At 43.0% G+C, this 20,525-nt stretch overlaps 1 long non-coding RNA gene across 1 annotated transcript; it reads left to right on the forward strand.

Annotated features, from left to right (window-relative positions):
* Positions 1-7,308: 7,308 nt before the first annotated feature.
* LOC144893674 (uncharacterized) lies at positions 7,309-18,966 on the forward strand. The gene is made up of 2 exons (XR_013624613.1): positions 7,309-7,374; positions 17,674-18,966. It is a non-coding gene; the product is annotated as an uncharacterized LOC144893674 (long non-coding RNA).
* The last annotated feature ends 1,559 nt before the right edge of the window (positions 18,967-20,525 follow it).

The raw sequence follows: 20,525 nt of genomic DNA on the forward strand, positions 1-20,525 counted from the left end.
ATTTTGTGTTTTCAGGTTTTGCTATGTTTTTCCATTTTTTTATTTTATTTTTACCTGTTGAATTAGCAGTGTTTGTGCTTTTTATTTATTTATTTTTGGTGGGGAGATCTAAAAATACCCCAATTTATATATGCTCTGATGTGTGTCCACTTGTGCTGTTGTAATTGTGCATTCCCAAAGCAGGTTGGACATCGTCCTTCAAATTTGATACTCCGTAATCGTCCAAACACACGAACACTGCCAAATGTACGAGTATTAGACTGAGATTTATGGTTTACAGGATTCTACCTGCAATTTTTTTCAATTCTATATGTGCCAGACTTCCACCATTTGGCAGGTTCCAAGCCCCATGCTTCCCACGTGGGAGAGAGGGGAGAGAGTCAGATTGGTTCTTGATGACATAATCACTGCATGTTTTCTTTGTTCTTGTAGTAAATATGAAACCAGCAATTTTATATTACATTTGTCCAACATTTATCAAGCAGGCTGCTGGCTAGCAACATGCAAACACAAAAATACTCAACTAGTTAAGGCCGTTTACGTAAGCACATTACTCAAGAATGTCGAATTTGGATCAAAGTACACCAAAATGGTAGAATACTCTTCACACATTAGGGGGGAAATCGTTAATACAAACTTTAATTGTTACAGACCCTGGTACACCTCGTCTCCATGAAGTAATTCGTGAATTGTGCACATGGAGTAATGCTTAGTGCTCATGCAAGAGGACGCTGGCGTTTCTTCGCTTCTCGATGCAAGCTTCCCTGAAGCACCGAGTCACATAAGTGTTTCACCAATGTAGATTTAGGATCCAGCAGCTTACACTGTAAGTACAACTTACACAAAGCCAAGAAAGGGTTGATATTAACACAACGCATGTATTATATGAAAATATAACACATGCCATAAATTCTTGAGTTCAACATTAAAAAGAGAGCGAGTATATGCTCTCAGAACCGCGACTGACGGTCACATGATCATAAGTTGTTGTTTCCAGCACACATGGAAACAACTTGTGATCACGTGACCGTCAGTCGTGGCTGCAACAAATAAAAATGCTATTTGGTCGTTGCATGGGGTGTTCAAAATGTGAGAGCATATGCTCGCAGTAGTCCAATACACGTCAGTTGTTTTTATTTTTCAATCTATAAGTATAAAATGAGAAAATATTTTCTACACAATCTTCTTCTTCTATATACACTCTGGGGCAAAAAATGAGGCAAGCTGTTGTTTTTTTTTCAAATTTGGATCCATAAATGTGCAGTATATATTCCAGTTTAAATTTATTACTCGCAACAGTAGCTAAAAGCCATCCGTGCGGTTTACAGCAATTTTTTTTTAATGAATTACGACATTTCCGTATATTCGCCTTTCATCTTTTCAAAGGCCAATATTTCAGGTAAGACAAAATAGATCAAAATTTTACACATAAAAAAGGAAGATAGGACTGTTTTGAGTTCTGTGTCACAAAAAAGCTCATTTTTTGTTTACTGTTCGAAGTACACTTTTAAAGATCTGCAATGCATTTTTAGGGTGTTGTCATGGTTTTTGACTGTTTAGTGCATATGTAGTGCCTAAATTGCTCTAATTTATGTCTTGTGCAGGTAGTGTCAGTCATGTTTTTTGTGTTTCAATTTAGAAATCCCTCCAAAGAAAAGTTTCATGTTTATGGGGATATTAAAAATTGAATTGCTTGGTTTCATATAGGGGGCAAGATACACAACATGGCCAAACGTATGTGGACACCTGAACATCACACCCTTATGTGCTCGTCGAACATCTCATTCCAAAATCATGGGCATTAATATGGAGTTGGTTCCCCCTTTGCTGCTATATCAGCCTCCACTCTTCTGTGAAGGCTTTCCACTAGATGTTGGAACATTGCTGCGGGGATTTGCTTCCATTCAGCCACAAGAGCATTCGTGAGGTTGGGCACTGATTTTGGGTGATTAGGCCTGGCTGGCAGTCGGCGTTCCAATTCATCCCAAAGGTGTTCGATGGGGTTGAGGTCAGGGCTCTGTGCAGGCCAGTGAAGTCCTTCCACATCGATCTCGACAAACCATTTCTGTATGGACTTCGCTTTGTGCACGGGGGCATTGTCATGCTGAAACAGGAAAGGGCCTTCCCCAAACTGTTGCCACAAAGTTGGAAGCACACATTCGTCTAGACTCTAGAATGTCATTGTATGCAGTGGCGTGAAGATTTCCATGGACAGATTGCACTTTTTGGCCGAATATGGGAGCTGTGATTCAGACTGGTTTCAGAGAGTTCTGGGAAGCGAAGAATCAAGATTTCGGCTTTGCAGTGATGCCCCAGAACGTTGCCTTTGCAGATCTGGTGAGAGATTCAACCCTGAGTGCATTTCAACACCTGTGAAGCATGGGGGAGGTGGAATCATGGTCTGGGGTGCATTTTTGTCTGCTGGTGTTGGTGAGATGATAAGGTGTGAACCTGCAATTACTGCTAAGGAATTTACCAGAAATATTAGAGAAAGCATTATTTCCCAATCGCCAAAAGTTATTTTTGGAGAGAAAATCAAAGAAGTTATTTTTCAACAAGATGCAAAAACCACCAAAAAGTGGTTGGAGAAAAAGTCCCTGAGATTTATGTTCTTGCCTGGTCAGAGTCTCAATTTGAACCCCATAGAGAATCTTTGGGCCTATATTCAACACAAACCTATTGGAAAGAAATTTACAAATTCTGATCAACTTTAAAACATGAATGGGACAATATTGACATTTCTCGGTGTAAGAAGCTTTGTGAAAGTTTGGCCAGAACTCTGGATTATTTAAAGAAAGTGTAGGGACACGCTGATTTGTAGTTATTTCTGCATGTTTTGGTGTTTTTGGTAATATAGTTATAACAATTTTTTTAATATAAAATAGAGTTGGCTCTCCCCCCAGCCCCCTCCCCCCAGAGTGTACATTTATAAAGGCCACTCACTCTCTCTCAATCCCTCTCTCGCTCTCTCGCCCCCCCCCCCTTTCTCTCCCCCTCACTCGCCCCCTTCTCTCTCTCCCCCCGCCTCCCCTTTCTCTCTCTCTCCCTCTCTCTCACGCTCTGTGACTTTGTTCCTTATGCACGGCCACATCAGTTAAGTTACAGACTCCAAATTCGAGGTACAAATACGATTGTGTGTGTGTGTGTGTGTGTGTGTGTGTGTGTGTGTGTGTGTGTGTGTGCCGGGGGGGAGGGGCTGGGCAGAGGGGAGGGAGGAGTAACATAGGCTATGTGGCCTTTGCCAAATGCGGGGGTGTGGGGTTGGGAGGGGGTGTAAATTCTCTATGTAAATGTGTACCACGTCGCACCACCTTGTGGTGGTGGCAGAGGGTATTACAAATTCCTTTTTTATCTGGGCAAAGCTGAGGTTAAAGCACTCTTTAAATGGGTAAATTTGTCCTTCCCTTCCCTTCTTCCCCCCCCTCCCCTCCAAGCAGAGAGGCTTGTCAAAGCCTCCTCCCCAAAAACATATATTCAGAATATCCCCTCCCCCCCGCCCCCCTTTCCCTTCCCCTCCCTCAACCTCCCACTCTCCTCCTTCCCCCTCTTACCCTCCATTATGGAAATCAGGGCAGGAGACGGATCATCAAATGACCATACGATTGCCAATAGAGGTAGTTCTGGCTTGTTTGAGAGCGTCCATCATTGACGTTGAAGAAACAGCATGCGCAAGGTCGAATGACTTAGGCAGAAGTCAGATTGTCGATCGGAAGTCAGAAATGCAGAAGATATTAATCTTGAGATCGATTGTAATGCTTGATTCCATTTTCATATGATGGGGAGAATGCTGACTGAGAGGCTTTGTTTTGGCACCATTCTGGTGAAATGGGTCAAGTTGGCAATTCTGCCATCGGAGAACAACCTGGAAAATGGCATAAAAAGAAGAGTGGACAGAACAGATAAACACTTTTGTTTTGAGGAAGAAAGCAATGATGTCATTAGGACCAGGAGTAGTGCATGGCAGGGATTTTCTCCACCTAATCTTGGCAGGAGGGAAGTTTGCCCGCTGTCAGACGTATGAGCAATGGAGAGAGAATATTTTATTGAGGTACAAGTCTCTGGGACTCTATAATTTTAAATCCAGAAGTGGATAGTTCACCAGGTGGTAGACAAAATGGTGGACTTCAGGATAGACCCTGTTGACAAAATGGTGGTGCCTCAGTTGTTTCCTGAAGACCGCCAGAGAGATGGACACCGTTAAGAGTACATGATCTAAGAATCAGTAGAGAAGTTGGACATGATCAAGTCAAGGAGAGAGTTGGGAGCCATTGGTAGACATAGTTGGGAATCCAACAGATTGGATAGGCCCAGAAATGTCACAAAAGCCTTGGCTGCGGCACTCTGGACAGCCATGTGTGAACCGAGGCCAAGCGAGTTAGAATGGTGTTGGTGAAGTCACTGCAGATTTGGAAGAGATTTGGGGTAGAAGGAGAGGAATGAGTCCCACAATGTACATAAATAAGACAGAGATGGACACAGATCCAGCGATATTACATCGGGATTTTGGCGAGCAGGGTGGGGATGGCAGACAAGAGACAATTGAACCGCCTTTAGAGGCCATTTTTCTCCGTAGAGCAGGGGTTGGCCTTTTTCGGGCACCGTGGTCCCCTTTTTGAAGCAATGTTTTTTTTTTAATGGCCGGATGCCCTTCCTGCCGCCAACCCTGTTAGTCGCCTCTTGCGACACACAGGGAATTACCAGTGAACTGGTACTCAATTTGCCGACCTTGAAAGGATGACAGGCTGCGCCTGGCGTTAATTCAGCGATCAACCGGGATTCAAACCCAGGATCCTAGGATCCCAAGCCGGCACCCTAACCGCTAAGATTTGAACCCAGGATCCTAGGATCCCAAGCCGGCACCCTAACCGCTAAGCCAACACCAGGCTACAGACAAGAGACGATTGGATAGGGTGTTTTTGATGTACACCACACCACTGCCACCAGCTCGGAAGAGCGCATTTCTCCACCAGGCTGAAGAGTTTACATCTTGTATCCCAATAATATGCCGGATCTGCATCCACACAGTGAAGCGAAATCGAATCGGCTTGTTTTTGTCACCTACCCAACTCATCCACCACGTTTCATCATAATCCGTCCACAACTTTTTGAATATCATGCTATATATTGTTTTGGCTTACAGCATGTCATGTTTGACATGATGTCCATAAAAGCCACAGGTTTCTTGTTTGGAATCATTTTCAGTTTAGTTTGACTGCCAGACAGACTTTAAAAAGTTTCTCGCTGTGCATGTGCGATCCGGACAAGACTGCGTACAATTTGCCAAATTCGGAGCCAAAATACCTCTAAGCTGCAGGTTCGTGTTCTGCAGTGTACAAAATATATGATTCAATTGAAATTAAGTAGTTCTTTGATCACAGACTGACAGAGAGTGAACCAATTGGTTAACCTCTTCACTCCTTCATTTTCCTCTTTACTCCCACCTCTGGAACAAACTCCCTCACTCTCTTCAATCCCACTCATCCCTCCAGGTCTTTAAAACAGCTGTTCACCACCATCTCTTGTCTTCCCCCATCCAAAACCTTGATCTTTTCTACCCCCGTTAATTCACCCTAGATCCACTTTTTTGAAATTCCGTCCTGGAAATCCTAGCAGTGTCCATGTGCTTTTTCCTCTCCCACCCCCCACCCCACCCCTTCCCACGCTTCTGCCCCCCAAGCCCTCTCCCTCCCACAGATCTCCCGATGTCCCTGCTCTCAAATGTTGTGCTTGTGTGCTTCCCCCTCTCTTCCCATCTTGTTTCCCGCTCCCTTTGTTTTGTCTTGTGTCCGTTTTTTTTTTTCTGTCATAAATGTTAGCTCTTACACGAGCCTCGATCTTGTATAAAACAAAAACACAACCCCTGCTTCGCGCTGTGCGTGGTGGGTAATACATATGCAAGGTGTATGATGATTGATTACAAAATGCATGTGATGTGGAACCCGTAAACAGTTGAGGACGTGATTAGCATTGTGTGTTCTGTGTTTAACAATGGTGCAGACATGTCTACCTCTATGCAAACTGCATGCTTTGTGCTCAGAGCTTTGCCAGCGATCAATCGTACAGCAAATCGGTTTCATCGAATATTGTATGATGAAAAATTGTAAGGAAATAAATGTTTCGCGTCTTTATCTTTTGCGTGCCCCCCACCCCCTGCCCACCTTTACCTGAACCCATTTCAGCTCCTGTAAGCATCCCTTTCGTAATGCCCTCGCTCGATCAAGTGGATGCATACATACAGACAGACAGACAGACAACGAGGCTTGGTGAGAGACGTGTGGCCTGTTTATTGGCACTCGGTCATTACAGCAGCAGCATGCACCTGGGAATGGCCATGTTTACCTCGTAGTGTGCGCACGTGCATTCTGCTCAACACAGGTTACATGCCACACACACACACACACACACACACACACACACACACACACACACACACACACACACACACACACACACACACACACACACACACACACACACCTAAGTAACTGATGCTGCTAGTATAGTGGGAGGTAGTTGGTCAAATTCCTTACTGTACACCCCAAGTTCTGAACTGGCAGGAAAGCATTTTATAAAATTACGTTTCGTCCGATCCAACAAAGTTTAAAGCTCCGACAACCACCAAATAGAATCAAAGATTATGTGAAAAATACCTACAGATTCTCTAGGTATGAAGGCCTCAAGTCTCAGCACTTTGTACGCATACTGCAGCTATTTTTTGTAGAGTGAGGCAGAATGGGGACGAATCAGCATGGATAGAAGACATCGTGGATGTCCATGGGCGTACGTGAGACAGCGATGGACAGCACTTTTCAAATAGGCCTAATGAGGTGAGGACAACAAGGCCACGGATGTGGAGACAGCTTTATCTATCTATAATTCCAGCAATCTCTGTGTGTCTGTCTGTGTGTCTGTGTGTCTGTGACCGCTGTTTCTCGACAACCACGGGTCCGATATACTTGAAACTTGCCAGGTATATTGCTGGGGACCCGAGGATGTGCCTTTTCAAGGTTTGAAATTAATCGGACAAGTACCTACCGAGCTATGTCCAAACAACGATTCAACCAATCAGAGAGCAGCGAGCTATCACGTGTGCCGAACGTGGCGATCAGACTCTGCCTCGGACGGCACATTTGACAGCGTATTCATTTATTTCACGTTGGAAAACTATGTTGCCGTTAAACTATGTTTTAAAACGAATTCAAACTGCGATTAAATTAAAACGATTCATCCTAACTGCGATTTGCGAACTTCCGGACAGTGAAGACTGTCCGGCAGCACGCTTTCCGGCAGCCAATCACAGAACGCTTTGTTGCGTAGGCGTGGCCGATGTGAGACGAGCGGAGCTGAGCGCGTTACGAGCTGACCGCCATTACGGTACGTAATTCGATTTCTTATGCGCATTATTTCTCCCAATTCAGTCAGAGCGAAGGGCGGAAGCGAAGAGCGTTGTATTTTTTGTTTACGGGCGTACGGGCGGGGTAGAGCGTACGGGTAGCGTTTTTTTTTTTTTTTGGCAAGGAACGGGCAACCACGCGTTTGTGCACGCGATGGCGATTGCTTTACCAAACTCCGGAAGCCGTTCGCTTTGGACCAAACCATTGCATGTAAATAGAGGGGGGGGTTCTGTGGTCGTTGCGAATGGACCAAACCATTCATGTAAATAGAGGGGGGGGGTTGTCACTGTACTCGCAAGCCGTTCGCCGTTCGCTTTGGCGTTGCGAATGAACCAAACCATTTCATGTAAATAGAGGGGGGGGATATAATTTTAGATAGATATATAGTACGGGCATATATATAGTACGGGCATGCCCTAGTTATGAGAATATGGACAAGGCAAATTAAATAATTTGGCCAAAAGGTCAAATGTCAACATCACAAATATCGTCAAAGGTCACCCCCGTTAATTCACCCCAGATGCACTTTTTTGAAATTCCGACTGCTTTCCTGGAAGTCCTAGCAGTGTCAGTGTTTTATACCTCTCCCACCCCCCCCCCCCCCTTCCCGTGCCTCCTCCCACCAAGCCCTCTCCCTCCCACAGATCTCCCGATGTCCCTGCTCTCAAATGTTGCACTTGTGTGCTTCCCTCTCTCTTCCCATCTTGTCTCCCGCTCCCTTTATCTTATGTTTTATGTGTCAGTTTGTTTTTTGTGTGATTAATGTTAGCTCTTACACGAGCCTCGATCTTGTATACAAAAACAACAACAAAAAAACTCAGTTTTCACCCAACTGGACTGAAATCTAAAGAATTTGCATATTGGGTCACTGAATTGGTTCACCAATCAAAAGCTACAAGCCGAGGTCAAAGGTCGACTTTGCGTAAAATCACCAATTTTCAGCCGATTGACCTGAAATTTAAACGATTTGCATATCGGGTCACTGAATTGGTTCACTGATCACAAGGATAGATTGTTTTGTTTTGTTTTGGATCAAAAGGTCAAAGTTCAAGGTTGCATAAAATTGTCAATTTTCGTCCAATTGACCTGAAAGTTTAAGATTTTGCATATTGGGTCACAAAATTGGTTTACCAATCAAAAGCTAGAAGCTGATTTTTTTTTAGATCTAAAGGTCAAGGCTGCATAAAATCATCAATTTTAATTTTTTATTTTTTTAAAACTGGTTTCCTTATTTTGAGCATCTGGAGTGTAGAAGAAGAAGAAGAGGACGTCTTAGTACAAACGGATGCGGACGGGCTTTACATTTTCAGATGCTTTCTAGTTTCTCTTGTGACTGGAACCAAACAAAAATGTATATTTATAACAGCTTCAAAGCCCAAATAATTCCCACCACCCCTCCTCCCAAACGTGATTTATAGTAAACATCATCATTTTTAACTTACATTGTGCATTGACAAGCCCCAGATATGACCTTCCCATCGGTTTTAAGCATCCAAACCAGATATGGTGTCTCCCTCTGGGAAGTTTGCCTGAATGTTGGTATTGATTGAGGAGGCCCATTACATAAAGCAACAAGCCTGCCATGTTCACACGAGTTAGTCCCACAAGGTTCAAAGTCCACTCACTGGTAGGGATGATCAGGGAGGTCGGGTAGAACATGCCCGCCCACAGGCCTCGCACGGGCCCACATCACCTGGAGTCTTTGCAGTATGGGCTGCACGATATCAAGTTTTTGGGTGAGTTGATCAGAAAGTTCTCCAAATCTTTTGTTGTGCTGAGGCACACCCATTTCTCTCAAGTACCTTTCCAAGTATTTTCGGCTTCTTTTACAAGCTTTGTGAGCCATTTTATGTTACATTCCTTATCTTCACACACGATATATGTTCGGCCATCCTGATGAACCTTGTTGCTATGGGTTTCTGCACATGCGTGCTGAGCATTCTGTGGCAGATTAGGTCATTTTGTAAGTCCCGTATTTTCCCGTATCTGGTTCCCGACCCGCCTATAACCTGTCACCGTGTTTCACAGGCAGGGCGTTACGTCAACGCGGTGTCCGTCAGATGAGATGTTCAACTGATATTCATTCTTCCAGAAGTTGCTGCTAACGGACCTTTTAGGATCTTTTGGTGTCCTTCCCAAAGAGTAGTCCATTATACTCCGGAGCTCTTCCGCCAAATTTCCTAATTCCTGACCTGCTAATAAGGCAATGCTAAACCGCATAACATAATCCTTTTAGTCAGGGCCCTTAGGGATATTTTGGGGCCGTTTGGTTCAAATTCTTCCAAAAGCACCAAATTTGGCCCAGATGTTGCCCATGCCATACTCTTTCGATTTTTGACGGGCGCCCCCCCCCCCCCAGGGGCCCCATATTGGCGAAATACTAAATGGCCGCCACCCGGATTAGAGGAAAATCAGTTAAATAACCAAAAGGGTTGGAATCATGTATGATACCACTTTTTTTTTTTTTTTTTTTTTTCTTTTTTTTTGTATACAAGATCGAGGCTCGTGAAAGAGCGAACATTTATCACACAGAAAGACAAACCGACACATAACCGACAAACCGACACATAGAACAAATAACATCGGGAGCGGTAGACAAGATGGGGAGAGAGGGGGAAGGACACAAACACAACATTTTAGAGCAGGAACCGAGAGACATGGAGACATCGAGAGATCTGTGGGAGGGAGAGGGCTTTGGGGGGGAGGCATGGGAAAGGGGGTGGGAGAGGCATAAAACATATGGACACTGCCAGGACTACCAGGAAAGAAGTTGGAATTACAAACAAGGTGGATCTGGGGTGAATTAGTGGGGGTAGAAAAGATCAAGGTTTTGGATGGGGGAAGATAAGAGATGGTGGTGAACAGCTGTTTTAAAGACCTGGAGGGAGGAGTGGGATTGAAGGGAGTGTGGGAGTTTGTTCCAGAGGCGGGAGAAAAGAGGAGTGAAGGTGAGCAGAGAGCCGAGATTTCGGCAGTTTACCATCAGAGGCTTGCTGGCAGATCTTGTGCGACCTGTAGGAATATTTGGGGGACGGAGCACAGAGAGAGCTGGGGGAGCAAGGCCGGAGAGGAGTCGGTAGAAGACGGAAAGACCACCAACCTGCCTGCGGTGAGTGAGTGAGAGGCCCTTGGAGTTAGCTTCATCACGGGAGATTCCAATGATTCTGAATGCTTTGCTTTCAACAGCGTGAAGACGAGCTAGGTGTGAGGCAGGAGCACCAGCCCAGAGGGGAGAGCAGTATTCCATTGAGCTGCGGATGAAAGCCTTGTACGTGGTGAGGAGCTCAGGTGTGCCAAGGAAGGACTTCGCACGACGGAGGATGCCCAGTCGGCGACTGGCTTTGCAGGCCAGCTTGGAAATGTGGTTTTCCCAAGAAAGATCATGGCAGATAGTGAGACCCAAAAGCTTCAGCGACAGAACTTCTTGGAGAGGATTGTTGAGAAAGTAGATGGGAGGGTTGTCCAGTCGATCTTTTCGGAGAGACATAGTAAGAGTGTGAGATTTGTCAGGATTGAAAGACATGTTCCACTTGTTTGACCAGTCTGTGATTTTGTCCAGGTCTTCAGAGAGTGAGGAGGCTGCAGACTGCCGATGTGAGGGAAGAGGAATGGAGCGGCAGAGAGTGGAGTCATCAGCAAAGAGATAGAGAGGATTTTCCAGAGAGTCGGAGAGATCATTGATAAAGACCAGAAAAAGCACAGGGCCCAGCACACTGCCTTGGGGAACTCCAGCCTGAACAGGAAGGGGAGATGAGAGAAATCCATTCAGGGCCACACGTTGACTACGACCAGAGAGGAAGTCCGCAAGCCATGCATGGAGATTTCCATGGATACCATAGGAGTAGAGTTTGGTGAGCAGAGCTGGGTGCCAGACCGTATCGAAGGCACGTGATATGTCGAGGGAGACAGCTCTGATTTCCTGTTTGGCATTGAGGACCTCCATCCATTGTTGAGACAGGAGAAGCAGCATGTCCAGAGTAGAGTGACCTGGTCTGAATCCAAATTGATGATCAGAGATCAAGCCATTGGAGAAGAGGAAAGATTTCATATCCGAAGCAATGATGGATTCCATGACTTTGCTGATAATTGGGAGCAGGCTGATTGGTCTGTAGTTAAAAGGATCTGTTTTTGCACCTTTTTTGTGTAAAGCGGTAATGTTTGCTGATTTCCAGGATGCTGGCAGATGACCTTGAGCAAAAGATAGGGTGAAAAGAACAGAGAGAGGGTGAGATAGAGCGGCAGAGCAGGATTTTAGGACCCGTGGGCTGATGCCGTCTGGTCCAGTTGCAGAATCAGAGTCGAGGTTAGACAAAAACTCCTCCACCTTGTCAGGAGAGAAGGACACAGAGTCCAGGAGCAGTTGGGTTCGACTGGGAAAGGTGGGAACAGAGAGAGATGGGTTTGGGACTAAAGATTTTGAGGCAAACACAGAGTTGAGGCATTCGGCTTTGTCACGTGCGATGTCAACTGTGTGGCCATTTGAGGTAAGGGAGGGGATGGAGGGGGAACAAACACCAGAAACGGATTTGACCAGACGCCACCATGATTTGGAGGAAGGAGACAGGTTTGAGAGTTCGTTCTTGAGTGAGGAGAGATAGTGCTTCCTGGCACTCCTGAGGGTAGACACACACTTGTTCCGAGCTTGGTGGAAGGAACTGAGATTGCCTTCAGTTGGATTAGCCTTCCAAGAGGTAAAGGTAAGTTGTTTCAGGGCAACTGCCTCACCACAAGATTCGGTGTACCATGGACGGGAGGAAGGGTAAGACAACTGAAGACGAGATGGGATAAATCTGTGCATGAGAGAGATCAGTTTGCTTTGGAAGAATTCCCAGGAAGAATTGATGTCAGAGGCAGTGGAGATGGGAGACCAATCCAGACGATTGATGGCTGCTTGAAGCCCGTCCCAGTCGGCCTGAGTGAAATGCCAGACTCTTCGACGCTGAGGAGGCTCTCTGAGAATGGCCAGAGAGATGTCCACTTTGACAAGCACATGATCAGAAGAACCGATTGGAGCAGAAGAAGAGCAGCAGACATTAGCAGGGAAGTTTGTCATAACAAACTAGAAGAAACTAGAAGAGAAGAAACTCCATTGGCTGAGATCCGGGTCGGGAAATTGACAGATTGCGTCAATCCCAGTGAGTCACAGAAGTCCTTTGCTGAGGTTCCATGACTGGTGAGAGAGGAACCCACACCCAACCAGGTGGCATGATGACAGTTGAAGTCACCACATATGAGGAAGAGAGAGTTGGGATGAGTGGATAGAAGGTGGTCCATGTTGTCAGAAAATGAAATGTAAATTGAGTCATCACTGTTTGGGGGACGGTACAGAACACATATGAACAAAAGGTGGGAGCGGAGAGGAACCCGTAGCCAGAGGTACTCCTGGGGGTGAGGAGGAGAGAGGGCAGTGCAAGGAGAATGAGGAAGAGAGTTTTTGATAAAGATAGCCACCCCACCACCAGGACGAGGCTCAGGTCTATCATACCGGAAGAGGGAGTAACCAGGAAGAGATATTGAGGAATCAGAGACATCTTGAAGGAGGAAAGTCTCTGTTAAGCAGATCAAATCTGGATTGTCAGAAGCAACCTGTAATTTTTTCACTTTTCCACTTTTCCACCACTTTTCAGGGATTTTCGAGGTCGAGGAATCCAATTATGATGTTATTTTGATGATTCGAGGTCAAGGTCATCTTCAAGGTCATTTTTGAGTCAAACATGTCGGTTTTTGAGTTTTTTGTCAAGATTTACGCGAGGTTCACCATTTTATGTTTCTGGGTTGGGTAATCGAACTCCGACCTTATTTTTGACAATTAGAGGAAATATTTACATGTCTATTTCCTAATTTTCAGGCATATGCAGTTCATCAGTCTAATTACAAAGGTACGGATTTTGATGTTTTATGAGCTGTATGCCATATCCTTGTGTTTAATTTTTGTGCGATCATGATCCGGGTTCATGTATACATGATTGTATACATGTCATAAATATGACGTCATAGGTCATGTGACCTGGCGGCCATATTAGATTTTATGAAAACCTTAAAAATGGATCCCTGCCTTCATTTTTCGATCGATTCATTTTGAACTTTGACCACTTATAGTACGCCATGTGATTGGATGCATATCCTAATTATGACGTCATAGGTCAGGTGACATGGCGGGATGGACCGGTATGGTCCCCGGATCTTGGCACCCGTCAAAAATCGAAAGAGTATGGCATGGGCAACATCTGCGTCAAATTTGATGCTTTTGGAAGAATTTGAACCAAAATATCCCGAAGGGCCCTGACTATTTGGCAACGCTATGCAAAGGGTATGTACTCAAACATTATCATCAGCTACAAGTGACGACACCACAAAAATCTCCCAAATCATTGTACTGTATACCTACCTGCATACTGCAATTGTCCACATGATTATTACCTCTGCCGCCAAAGGTGAACAATTTCCTATTTCCTTGCATACCTGGTCACCAAAGGAGGTGGTGGAGGTTATGTTTTCACCCATCAGTCTGTTTGTATGTTCATCACCTATTTGTCACAATTTTAAACTAATCTTCACGAAACGTCACCAAATGGTGCAGTTGGACATAAGCAAGAAACCTATTGATTTTGACGTCAAAAGGTCAACATAGGCCAAAGGTCAACACCTTAGGTGAAATTTCTAACATCGTAAATTTTCATCTGATTGACTTGAAATTTAAAGAGAACTTGCGAATCATGTTCATGAATTCAACCACCAATTATTTTTGAAGTCAACATAGGCCAAAGGGTCAACATAGGCTAGATTTATAAAATTGTCCATTTTCGTCCTATTAACCTGAAATTTTAAGAGGATTTGCATGTATGGTCATTGAATTCAACCACCAATTATTTTTGTGGTCATCAAAGGCCAAAGGTCAACAACTAAGGTGAAGTTTCTAAGATGCTCAATTTTCATCTGATTGACTTGGAATTTGTACAGGATTTTCACATCAGGTCACTGAATTCAACCACCAATTGTTACGTGTGAAAATCAAAGATTTTTCAAGTATATTGGTTGGTCACGTGTGCTATTTATGTTTGTATGTCACAATCACGATTTTAAACAAATCTCCAGGTCACAAATTTAAACAAATCTTCATCAAATGGCGAAGTTGGTCATAAGCAAGAAGCCTATTCATTTGAGGTCAAAAGGCTCAACATAGGCCAAAAGGTCAACATAGGCCAAAAGGTCAACATAGGCCAAAGGTCAACAACTTAGGTGGTTTCTAAAATGCTCAATTTTCAACTGATTGACTTGAAATTTTGAAGAGGATTTGCATATCAGGTCACTGAATTCAACCACCAATAATTTTTGAGGTCTAAAGGTCAAGATAGGCCAAATTTCTGAAATTGTTAATTTTCATCCAATTGACTTGAAATTTGAAGAGGATGTTTGGTCATTGAATTCAACCACCAATTCGTTTAAGGTAATATTTGTTTTAGAGATCTTTCAATTATCCTGCTCTGCATGGTCTTTCTTTCTTTGTCTGCGAACGGGGTTGAGGATGGATTCAGACGAGATTTGGTGGACAGGTTGGGTGTATGAATTGATTCGATTTTGGTGATTTGATCCGGATCCGGATACAATAATTTTTTAAATTTTTATAATTGATTCTTCACCATTAAGAAATGGAGCAAAAAACGATCTTCAAGAAACTTCACCAAATGGTACAGTTGGTCATGAGCAAGAAGCCTATTGATTTTGAGGTCAAAAGGTAAACATAGGCCAAAAGTCAACAACTTAGGTGAAATTCTTAACATCCTCAATATTCACGATATCTCAAAAAGTTGTGTATGGATTAAGCCAAAACTAGGTGGATGAGTTGCTTATGTGACGAAAACAAGCCAATTCGATTTTGGTTCAGGTCCGGATCCAGATCCGCCCTATCAGTTGATACAAAACATAAACTGTTCAACCTGGCGGAGGTGTGCTCTCTACCGATTGCGTTGCAGTTTTCTTCTTTTGATGTTCCCTTCATGCCATGTTATACATCTCTAGTATATTTTCTATTCTTATTATCTTGCCTCCCATTAGTTTGTCATAGAGCATACAATCCCCATTTGGCGATATCTTTTTAATTTAATTAATTATTTATTATACAGTATCTTCATTTTTACCTCCGCCACCATAGGTGGATGGAGGTTATGTTTTCACCAGTGTCTGTCTGTCTGTTTGTTTGTCTGTCCGTTTGTGAACAAAATATCTCAAAAAGTTGTGGACGGATTCGGACGAAATTTGGCAGAGATGTCTCGAATGTGACAAGGACGAAATGATTAGATTTTGGTGAACATCCGGATTCGGATCCGGCTACTAGAATTTTTAAGTGATTCTTCACAATTGGGAGATAGGGCCAAAACGATACATAGCGGGATATCTCAAGTTGTGGACGGATTTGGACGAAATTTGTTGGACCGGTTGTGTGTGTGACAAGGACAAATAGATTCGATTTTGGTGAAGATCTGAATATGGATTCGGATATGAGAATTATTTAATTTTTTTAAGTGATTCTTCCCAATTGGAAGATCGGGCCAAAAACGATACATAGCAGAATATGTGAAAAAGTTATGGATGGATTTGGATGAAACTTGTTGGACAGGTTGTGTCTCTGACAAGGAAGAATCGATTCAATTTTGGTGAAGATCCGGATCTGGAACCAGCTAGTAGAATTTTTTTAAGTGATTCTTCACCATTGAGTGATATGGTCAACCAGGTGGAGGTATGCTGTCTACTGAGTGCCGTTCTAGTTATACCCTGTTTCGGGAAAACCTTTACATGGAAATAATCCTGTGCATGCTATTCCATACCTAGTGAAAGTGTTGGTTACACATTTCCAGGTATGTTTGTGCAGGTATTCCACCATTTTCAATCCTTCCCCCATTGCAAATGATAGTAACACAGTAACTGCCAGGATTTGTGATGTGCTGAATACGTTTTGTGCAGAAGGCAATTTCTCAGTGAAAGTTCTGTTGACGCATTTGAACAGAATGTTACAATGTCCAATCATCCTGTTGATTTAGCATATTCTAATCTCTTGCGCTTGCCCCCCTGACCTTTTGTATAAACATCACCTGATAACACTTTACTATGTTCATGATATGGATTCTCTCCAGATAGGGGCAGCTTGGTAAAGAAATACTACTACTACTACTACTACTACTACTACTACTACTACTACTACTACTACTACTACTACTACTACTATTGCTACCACCACCACCTATTCGTTAACAGTCCATCTTGTGGGGTCTGCGGAGGCGAATTTTTGTCCTGGAGTTCGACTGAGAGTGATATGGGCAGGAATTTGGAATTTGTTCCAGGGTGTGGATCAGGGGTCGGCAACCTTTTTGACATGAAGTGCCAGTTTGAAATGTTCTTGTTAATTCGTGTGCCATATCAACATTAAGTTCAACATTAAGTTTAATTATGACACCACATCAAAAAAATATTTCCAACAGACATGGAATTTTATTCCATCCATATAGGCCATATGCATTGCAACAACATTTTAAAGAAACATTTACCGAACATCTACCGAACCTTGAGTACCAGTTCACTGGTAATTCCCTGTGTGTCGTAAAAAGGCGACAAACAGGGTTGGCGGCAGGAAGGGCATCCGGCCGTAAAACATTGCTTCAAAAAGGGGACCAAAAAACAACAACAACCACGGTCCCAGAAAAAGGCCAACCCCCGCTTGCGGGGAAAAATGGCCTCTAAAGGTGTTTTTTTTTACCGAACCTGAACCGCTTCACTGCAATTCCTGTGGTAAATGTGAGCGGGAGCCGGGAGGCCGTACCGTCAATCAAACTAAATAAGACAGGCCGCGTGTTACGAGAAAAACTACTACCCCCATTTTCATTACTACCACCCCATAAAAAAAACTCAAAATAATGACGAGATTAATATTAAAACGCAGAAGGCAGCCTGAATGATAAAGAGTGGAGATGCAACCGCTGACCACCGGATGTTAACAACAGTTGCTCTTACAGCACCTCAGGTTGCCATGAACGGCGTATCGGAAGGCACCAAGCCTGCATCTCCTGTTTTATATCTGCGATTATTATACAATTCAGAATAATGATGAGATTAATATTAAAACTCAGAAACCAGTCCGAATAATAATAATGAGTGGAGATGCAGCCTCGGACCATCTGCTGTGAACAACACCACTGTTCTTACAGCACATCCTGTTGCCGCGAATATTGTGTTTGAATGCGCCAGGCCGGCATCTCATGTTGTGCATCTTTGATTATTATTCCAGTGAAAGAATTTGGAATTGGAATGGTGACTCTGCTCTGATCCATCTACCTCATCACCCTGCACAATCACACCGGAATACTATTATAGTGCAAGTGTGCAACACGCGCAACAGCCAATGGCTGTTCAAGAAGTGATTTGGCATGCAGCGGAGAGGGCACTGCTTTCGCCAGTGTGCCAATGATTACGCTGCCGCGTGCCAATGGTGGCACGCGTGCCTAAGGTTGCCGACCCCTGGTGTGGATGATAACTCGCCAACTCTTAGCGAAGAACCACTGTGGGATCTTTATCGTCCACGAACTAATGCTCGGGACACGGCCTAACGTTCATCCGAGGGAGACGGTACAATTTATGATGCATCACCTGCCTGCGAAGGTCCAATCCGATAGTTTATTGTCAGGCGGAGGAGTAAATGCAGAGTAGACAGTTCTGAGACATTAATAATGATTGGTTCATAAATCCACTATTACTATCAGCCTGTTGTATTGCTGTCACGTGTTGGTGCCCTCTACCACACTCTTATTGGTGTACAACTTTGGTCACCTGATCAAGATCAGGTTATTTAGACTTTAGCAAAATATCATGAAGATTGATGTTTAGAGCTGTAGCAAAAATTACAACAAAAACACAAACATTATGTATGAAGAACTTGTGTAACGTGTTAAATAAGGTGGTGTAAAAGACTCTACATCAACGACAATGTTTTATTGCTCAATTTAAAATGTTTTATTTTTTTTAACTTGATTCTATACTTCAACACTGTAGAACACAAATCCCTTTTCGTTACTTTCAAAAACCCGTCTGTTCAGCAGTAGTTGGACAAAATGTTATGATATTTTATATCTCGACCAATCAAATTTTTTGCTTCCAACTTCAACCGCTTCTGGAATAGTTTGATTATATTTGTGTTCAAATGTCTGGTGATTGTTTTGTATTTATTTATGCGAATGTGTACTTGTATACAATTGTCATGAATCAAATAGCTTAGGCACTATAGAGCGATTTTTTTTTTTATCCTAAAAAAACCAACTTAAAATTTTTTATTTTTTTTGGCCTAAAACATTCCCAGACACTCACTGATGAACCTCTGAAAGTTTGACGAAGATCCGTTCAGCCATGTCTGAGAAAAATGGCGACACAAGGACAGACAGACAGACCAACGGCTCTCTTATATAGTAGAATATTTACCCTGCGCTTGCGAAGCGAAAGTCAGGGTTAGGCATTCAGTTGCGTACATGTGGCATACGTTTTGCATACGTACGTGCGTATGTGCATTAAAAAATATATCATTTTCTCAGTAATTGTTGGTCTGATTGATATGCAATTTTACCATAAGAGTGCCTCCTGTATAATTTTTTATTCATAATTATGACGTCATATGTACGTGGAAGGAATGTGACCTTGGAAAAATCGAAAAACCTTGCACCTCTATCTCCAAAACCGCTAAATGGGGGGAAGAAGTTGGGGAATAAGTGTTAACGACAACGTCATTGGTGTCTTAATTATGACGTCATAATTTGACAGGGACAACGCTTAGTCTGATCAGTTTGAAATGTATTGAGCATGATCTACACAACAATTATATTAGAGAATGTAAACTTATGATGTCATCGCTCACGTGGTCTGGCAGCCATATTGGATCAAAAAAAAAACAACCTTCAAAAACAGAAGAGTTAGCTCGCACCAAGTTGAATGTGCAGGGTAAGTATTCTATGAACACCATCTAGTTATTTATTTATTTATATATATTATATATACATTTATACGTACTTACTTTTTCCACATGCGAAATTTGCATTTATGTTTATTTAAATTATACAATGGACTACAAAATGTAAATGTTTCATGATTGTTATATTATATCACCTTTATCCATCAATATAGTTGAAATGAAGATCAAATATCTGTACGTTGAAATATGTTGAAAAAGTCAAAACTTTACATGGGATGTACTTACTTTTTCACGTGACTGTACATCACACAATTTCAATAATCCTAAAAGACCTCAAGCTTTGACGAAGACCAGACTTGTCCGTTTCTTTTTTTTTTTTTTTTTTTGAGCGTCAGATGGCTCCTCCAGGACTTTGACCAGTGAGAAGTCAAAAAAAAGTGTGGGTGCCTTTTTCCCAACACACCTCACTTAATATTTTCAGTGCTTTCAAGCATAACATCATCTTCTTTGGAAAAAGAGGTGACGACACCATCCTCATCACTTTCACAGATAAAAAAAGGATTATCATGTCAACAGTTTTACTGAAAGATCATTTTCTTTAAGTATTCTGGTTGTAAAAGTCAAATCTTCGTTTGGGTACTTGATATTATGGCCATTTATTTTTGAGTTTTTTTTTTTTAACAACACTAGGATACCGCCCCACCACTCCCTCCCCCTACCCCCATTTCCCTTTCTCCCTTCCTTTGAAGTAAATAGGTCCCTCATATTGATCTTGGTCATATCTCTTAATATGAACTACAGTGAATCCCTGCAGGGGTTCTACTACATACTTAATAGACGTACTCATGTCTGGCTGAGGAGAGCGATGGAGCTTGCATTAAGCAAGCAAGCTCGTTATATATATACACTACATGGCCAAAAGTATGTGGACACCCCTTATAATTCGTGAAAATCAGGTATTTCAGCCACACCCATTGCTGACGTATATATAAAATCAAGCAGACAGCCATGCAATCTCCATAGACAAACATTGGCAGTAGAATGGGTCGTACTGAAGAGCTCAGTGACTTTCAATGTGGCACCGGCATAGGATGCCACCTTTCCAACAAGTCAGTTCATCAAATTTTTGCCCTGTTAGAGCTGCCCCGGTCAATTGTAAGTGCTGTTATTGTGAAATAGAAACT

Source organism: Myxine glutinosa, chromosome 9, assembly GCF_964187855.1.
Source record: "Myxine glutinosa chromosome 9, kmMyxGlut1.1, whole genome shotgun sequence".
NCBI lineage: Eukaryota > Metazoa > Chordata > Myxini > Myxiniformes > Myxinidae > Myxine > Myxine glutinosa.